Source organism: Tyto alba, unplaced genomic scaffold, assembly GCF_018691265.1.
Source record: "Tyto alba isolate M040663 unplaced genomic scaffold, T.alba_DEE_v4.0 Super-Scaffold_26, whole genome shotgun sequence".
In the NCBI taxonomy this organism is placed as follows: domain Eukaryota; kingdom Metazoa; phylum Chordata; class Aves; order Strigiformes; family Tytonidae; genus Tyto; species Tyto alba.
The window spans coordinates 432,686-440,193 of NW_024881300.1; positions in this window are offsets into that span (position 1 = coordinate 432,686).

A 7,508-nucleotide genomic window follows, 5' to 3' on the forward strand; every position below is an offset into this window, starting at 1 on the left:
AGCAGGGGATGGCGATGATGAAGGTGCCTGGGGAGGATCCCAGATCAAGAGGGGTCCTGTGCAACAAGGATACCCTAGAACAGAGCCATTATGGCCAGGGGGGCTAGGGAGTCCCAGAGAGTGGGGCCATGAAGACCAAAGAGCCTGGGAGTATCCAGGAACAAGAATAAGGATGACAAGGGACTGGGGGGTCCTCTGGAACATGGGCGTGCAGGGTCCTCTGCGCATCGGATGGTCATGGTCAAGCAGCCCAACTGGTCCCAGGGTAAGGGGGACCTGTGCAGTGAGGGTCCTCAGAACAGTGCCACAATGGTCTGGGGGTGCCCGGGAGTGAGGATGGTGATAGCCATGGTCTGAAGGACACCCAGGAGTGGAAGCCATGTCCGGGGTGGTGATGACCCCGCCACATATTGATGCTGGGGTGTAGGGCAGCAACTGTTTGGGGTAGAGCAGGAGGTTGTGGCTACTTTGCCAAAGGAGCAGGGCCATGTGGCTGAAATGATTAATTCGGCTTGGAAAGAGCAGAAGCTCTCCATGCTCTAATCTGGAGAGACTGGGCTGTCATCCCATGTGGGGGTTCAGAAATCGCCTGCTGGTGAAGCCTTCCACACCCCAAATTGCATGAGTAGAGGGAACTGAGGGAGTTCTACAGCACAGATTTTTCCACATTGTTTTTCATTGCACTTTTAATGCAGGTCAATGTGGCATTTTCCACATGGATTTCCCTATGCTTTTAGCTCAGCCATGCGACACTAAGCTAGTCGAACAGAGGTCTGGCTCCTGAGAGACAGCAGCAGGGAGGTCACAACTCCGGACAGGGACACGCCAGGACCTTGCTGGGGGGTTGGGGATGCTGCTTGCAGACTGGTGTCATCACCCAGCATTTAGTCACATCCCCCTAATGCTCATTTCGAGGCACTGCTGTGCTAGCAGTGCTTCTCGAGGACCCAAGGAGCCCTCTGCCCAGAGATGTCAGCGATGATGTTGAAGCCGGGCCGCGGCTGTCTGAGGGATGTCTCGTCCCTTGCCTTAAAGAGGGGGGGATCATGTTGGGGATATGTCAAGCACAAGGGTTGTTCCTCAGCACCCAGGGCCTGCCCAGAGAGGGGTATCCACCAAGTACTGACACAGCTGAACCCCTTGGTCTCTCTCAACTGGGCTTTGCTATGGTCTCCTGGGGCGGGGGCCAGATCGCCACCTTCTTTGTGCTGCCACACGTATCAAAGCAATTGAGTGGTGATGGACACAGCTCTGGCTGGCCATCAGGCCAACACCCTGAACCTCGGTCCACCAAAACAAGTGGGTTTGAGGGGACAAACCGAGCTCTGAATACCCCCTGCAGTGAGCTGTCCCCCCGATGCCGCTCAGGGCTGGGGTCCCCACCTGTGCTGGCAGCCAGCCACTGGCCTCCCCAGCAGCACGGGAACTCCCGGCTGGGCTCCTGCAAAGCCCACGCAGCCTGGGAGCAACCTCGTCCATGCCAGGGTGTGCCGGGCAGCCACCCCAGCAGGATGGGAGCCAGAAGCGGGAGGAAGACGTTGGGTGCTGCAGGGTCAGTTCGGCTATAAGTGGTGTAGGGAAGGCTGCCAGAAGCACGGTGCCATTCACCAGACCCGAGCCTCTGCTCTGCTGCTGTGGGCTGGCAGGCTGGAGCAGAATGTGCCAGCCTAATGCCATTCACCCCCTCGTCCCCAGCCAGCCTCCGTCCTCCCCATGGTGAGCAGAGTGGGCCAAGCCAGGCAGCAGCAGCAGATGCCATTTTAAGCCTCCTGGCTGAGAGCTGGACCCCTCTACCCTGGGCGTCTGGTGTGTTCCCCAAGGACACACCCCAGCCAGCGTCATTTTGCAACCCCCCCCTCCCTCCCTGCTGCATGGGTTTGCTCCTCCACCAGCAGCACAGGGTAATTTTCCATGGCACTGCCAATGCCAGCAGCAGCACAGGGAGCACAGGAGGGGCTGTCGTCACTGATGCAAAAGTGGCAGCTCCTTTCTGTCCCCTGGCTGGAGCTGCTCTGAGTCATGGCTCCGTAGCCCGAGTGCAGTGGACAGCCCGCAGTCCCAGGCCCTGGGATAGATCCGGCTGACCCTGTGTAGTGACAGGGTCCACAGATCCTCCCTGCAGCCCAAGGTTACGTGCAGGGGTAGCGATGGGGTTTTATACTCTCTGTCTGTACTGAGCACCACTGCAAGCTGGAAGCAACCACACGAAGGGCTCACGTATCTCCACGTAGGAGGTTTTCTTGCAGGATTTGTTGGGAGGGAAACTGAGGCACAGAGCAGCTGGGCTCGGGCAGGGGCCACCAGGCCCACAAGCCTTATCCACAGGCAGCCTTATGGCAGCTCCGCTTTCAGCATGGTGTGTCAGGGAGCGGGGTGGGTGGATGGGAAGAGGGAACTGAGGTGGGGAAGCTGCTGGGGCTTCAGAGCAAAACTCCAGCAAAAGCTCAACTCCCAGCAGGGAACCCCTACCTCTCCAAGAGTCACCTCTCTTGAACAAGATCAGCTTGAGAGCAATGGGCTACCCTTCTAACCAGGATCCCCAGCACTGGAGCTGCCTCAGCAGACACAGCTGCAAGTGGAGAGTCAGAGGGGCCAGAACTGCTGAACCCAGCAATCCCACTGCTGGTAGAGCAGGACACAGGGCCCTGGGACTTTTCATTTACCCCATCTCTGGAAGAAACCTGGAGAGATTTCATGAAGAGGGATAAGACCATAAAATTCTAACAAAAATACCCCAACACAGCCCTGCTCCTCCCCAAAGCTTCTGTTGCAAGGACCCCAGCGCTGTCTCGACCTGGCAGAGGTGAGCTGGGACCCTCCACGCCACTGCAGATACCTCCACACCCCCTGGCCACCCTTCCCAGAGCTGGCAGTGCCGCGAGCACCCATCCCGTGGAGGACAGCCGGCAAGGGATGGAGCACACAGCTCCGGCAGAGCCCCTAGAGATGACCAGCAAGGGAAGCAATGATCTGAATCCAAGCTCCAAGGCAGGACAGGGTTTGACGCCTGACCAACAGCCCCAGGGTGTGTCCTGTGCCGCACACAGGGCTAACTTGGGGGCAGGAGGAGAAGCAGCCCGGAGCAGGGTGCCCGTGTTGGCTAGGCAGGGGATTGGCACAGTCAATGCACCTGTATCAAAGGGTTTCGCAGGGATTAGGTACCACCCTGAGGCACATGCAGTCCAGTGACAATGCGCAGAGGAGTCAGAGCTAAATTTAGCCTTGGTTGTGCGTAAGTGTGATGTTTTTATTGCTGCCCTTAAACAAAGACATTGTTTGGAGCATGTGGTTGCTGGCTCTGCCTTGCTCAGCCCCAGACCTTTGATGGGTTGTTTCAGTCAAGATGTTCAAAAGGGGGAAAACCAAGGAGAATTAGCAGTTGGTGAGACATATCCCGAGGGCCCATTTCCAAAAATGCCCAGGAGCCATCTTCCAGAAACCAGCAGTGCACACAAAGCAGTGAGAAGTTGACCTTGGTGGCCATGGGGATGTGCTTGTGCTGAGGCAGAGGTGTCTGCCAGTAAGAGCTGCTCCACAGGCATGGGACCACATACTGTGGAGCCATGGCCATAGCAGGAGGGCTACCAGGTTGGCTTGGGCTCGATGCAGCGGTGATGGAGCATTGGCTGTTGGTGATGGGCCCCATCCTGCATCCCATTACCTGTCCACCCTAGGGCAGGCACAATCTGCCCCAGCCTTGCACCCACAGGGCAGTGAAAGGCCCACAGCTCGCTGGCTCTAGAATACTCAGGGCCAGAATGACAGCGGAGCAATTGGACCTTGAACACCACAAAAGAGACCCCTCAAGCCCTGCCCCCAGATTGATCCCAGGGTGGGTCGGTCTCCCAGAACCACTGGGCTTCATGCAGAAAACTGGCTGGCTGCGATGTGGCCCTCGCTGACGGTGCATGTGCTCACAGCTTGGGCTGCAGGCAGCAACAGGCAGGAGCCAGCCACGCCGCTTCCCCAGCCTAACACCACACATTTTGCTGACGCTGCCTGGGAATATGCAATCCCGCAGGGCGCTCAGCATCCTCCCCCTGCAATGCAGCCCACAAGCCCAGGACAGGGAGCGTTGCGTTGCCTCCATGCCCCGGCCCAGGGCAGAGAGGCACTGTGCCCTGTCTGCTCCCCCACCACAGCACAAAGCATGGGCTGGGGCTGGTGAGCCACCAACCTCCCCCTGCCCCCGGCTGCCTCCTGCTCTCCCACCACGGGGCTACCAGTATTTTTCCACCCTGGCTGTGGGCTCTGCCTTACCAAGATGTTCTCTTACATCCCTCTAATAGGGCTGGGCCCCATTCAAGTTTCCGTGCTCATTCAGACCCCGAGTCCCCCCCCTTTCGCTGCTCGAGCCGCCCACCTGCTCTGCAGGATGGCTGCTCCTCAGAGCCCTGCTCCTCCCTGCGCTCACAGCCCCTCTGCCTCAGGGAAATGGGAGGATTTTGTCCAAAAGCCAGGAAAAAAAAAAAAAACTCAGCAACCCGCCAAGAAAAATTCCCATGGCTCAGCTGCACTCTTGAGCCAGAAACAAGGCAGCCCCAGGGACTTCGCCATCGGCCACTTCCAGAGTGGCCTCTCCATGGGCACCTCGGCCTGGAATTGAAGGTCTGGGCCCATCAGCTGTGTTGATCGGCCAAACGCAGCAGAGCAAAGTCGATTTACAGAGGGAGGTATCTGGCCCTGGAGCTCAGCACGCACGCAGCACCGTGCTGCCTTGAACTCCCTTCTCCCTGCAATGAAGCTGCTCGACTCTGATCTCAGCTTAGGCATTGCACTTTGTGGGTCTGGAGAGCCAGAGGGAGATATCCCCACTCCTAAGTGAGTAGAAGGTGGAGGGGCAGGCCCCACCTCCTCCTCCCATGCCAGCCCAGTGGGGCTGACGCACCAGGCATCGCTCCAGCGCCTGCTGTGGCTGTTCCAGAGCCAACAGAGGATACAGGGGTCCCTCGGGAGCCAGCGCTCTCTTGCACTCCTGCCACCATGCAGAGGGGATAGCACATGGCTTTCCAGAGCAAGGGGGATCAGATGCATCTGGCGGGCAGTGTGGGTACAAACGTCCCCTTGACTGCCCCGATAATGGCTTGTCCCAGGAGGGGCAGAGAGGAGGCTGAAGGCGTGGGTGCTGAGGGGATCCCTCTGCTGCACTGTGCTCCACGGAGCCCACTGTGGCCAGGGAGGAGCTGAGCATCCAAGACTCTCCATCTCAAAATCTCAAACCACCTCCAGGAGTGTCACAAGCTTTATCAAAATGCATGGAAACCACAGAAGGGTTCACCCATCTCCCCTGAGTTTTGCAGGCACCAAAACAGGTGCAACCTCCACCCCCACTGCAGTGTGCCCCCGCCAACACCCCTCAAAGCTGCACCAGGAACAAACCGAGAAAGGCACTCAATGCAAAATGAAGGATGCCAATGTGCTGTCAAGGTGTCTTAGCACCAGCAAATGTGTTGCTTTGGACAAAAGGTGCCTCAAAACACACAGAGAGTCACCAGGAGAGGCAGATGGCTGCGGATACGGGCCTGGCATATGATGAGTTCTCCCACCATCAGGAGACACCTGTTCTGGAGGTGCTATTTCCCAGGTCCTTGCCTGCAGAGCCCACCTGCAGCCCCTCTGTGACTTGCTGGGCTGCCAACGCCTTTGGGCCCACAGGCCAACCTCCTGCCCATCTCTCCTGAGCAGCCCCCCCATCCCTTCCTGCCTCCTCCCAGGCAGCAGCAGTGCCTGGCCCTGCTTCTGTGACAGCCCCTTTTCAGAGCCGAGCCACGCTTTAAATAAATACCTGTCAGCAGAGCAGAGCCAAGCTGTTCAGAGTGACTGCGTGTGTGCAGATGTGTTTAGCAAGCTGATAGGCGTGAGACAGAGCAGAGACAGCAGGGTCTCTCTCCTCAGAGGCCAGACTGTCACGTTCTCAAAGGCAGCATTAAACAGCATTTTCAATTACACAGCACCCATCAACCCATCGTGATGGAGCAAAGTTGCCCACTCTTACCTTCCTCTGGAGAGAGGGATAATGCCTTTTCCAAGAGCTGTTTTTTCTGGCTGGGAGCTGCCACAATGGATTAAGGGGAGGGTGATGGAGTGGGAACACCCAGTTGTTCTCAGATTTCCACAGTTGCCCAGTCACAACCAACTGCATTTGGGGACACAGGGGCCAGGTGTGTGTGAGCTGCACCTCTCTGCTGGCTGGGTATGTGCAGCTCAGCTGGGAGGTGGGGAGGGGGTTCCACTCCTGCCTGGGTACCAGGGAGCCTCACAAGCACATACCAAGGGTGTCTCGGGGTGAGACAAAGACATGCCAGCAGCTGAGGGCACTTGGGTCTCAAAACACAGACCACTTTCCCAAGGGTGCGCAGGGAACTGGCACTGGCAAGACAGACGTTTTAAAGGAGATTATATTTGGCTTCTAACGTTGGAAAGAAGCAAGCTCAGGTGAATCCAGCAACCCTCCCACTGAGATAGCAAGATGCTGCTGATCCCTGCGTAAGACTGGATCTGGGTTCTCCCCTCTGTGCTCAAACTGCAGAGAGCCCTGGTAGGATGGGCACCCACCACCTCTCCCTGGAAGGTGGCAGATACCCATCACCTGCTGTCCTGAGTTGAGTGAGTGAGTGGTGGAGTTTTTTTAGTGGCAGGGGAGGGGGCTACAGGGGCAGCCCCCTGTGAGAAGCTTCTTGAAGCTCCCCCAGCTCCAAGTCAGCTCCACTTCTGTTTGGAAAATTGAGCCCATCAGCTGCACCTCTGTGATAATGTATTTAAGAAGGGACGTGGTGATGGGCAGTGGGACTTGTGAGGAGGAGTTGCTGCAGCTGCATGAACACCAAGGTCAGTGGAGGAACGGAGGAAGAAAGGAGGGGGGAGGTGTGCCGGAGCAGAGACCCCCCTGTATCCTGTGGGGAGACAGCAGGGCAGCCCCCCCTGCCACCCATGAAGATCTACGGTGGAGCAGACATTGAATTATGGCCTGTTGCTCCTGCTTGAATTATCAAGGCTCTGTGCCTGAAGAAGGCCGGGGTCTCATGGGAAAAGGCAGCCCCGCTGCTGTAATTCAGTGCTGGGAGGATTGCAGCATGCAGGGGAGTCCCACGCCAGAGCAGCTCGGGAAGGGCTGCAGCCGTGGGAGAGAATCCAGTCGGAGGAAGTTAGTGACCCATGACGGAGCAGTGTGGGGAACGCTGCGGCCCATGGGAGGAATTCAAGTCGGAGAAAGTTTGTGGAGGACTGTCTCCTGTGAGAGGGGGACCACGATGGAGCAGGAGGAACAAGTTCCGGACACTCCCCTCACTGAAGAGAAGGGAAGTGGCAGCGCTGACTGCACCCCCCATTCCCTGCCCCTGCGCCACTGGGGGAGGAGGTAGAGATATCGGGAGCAGAGCTGAGCCCGGGAAGAAGGGAGGGGTGGGGGGAAGGTGTTCTCAAGATGTGGCAATGCTTCTCACTGTCCTACTCTGTTATGTGTTGTTAGTGTCTGTAATAAATGTATGTTCTTTTTTTTCCTTCCCCTA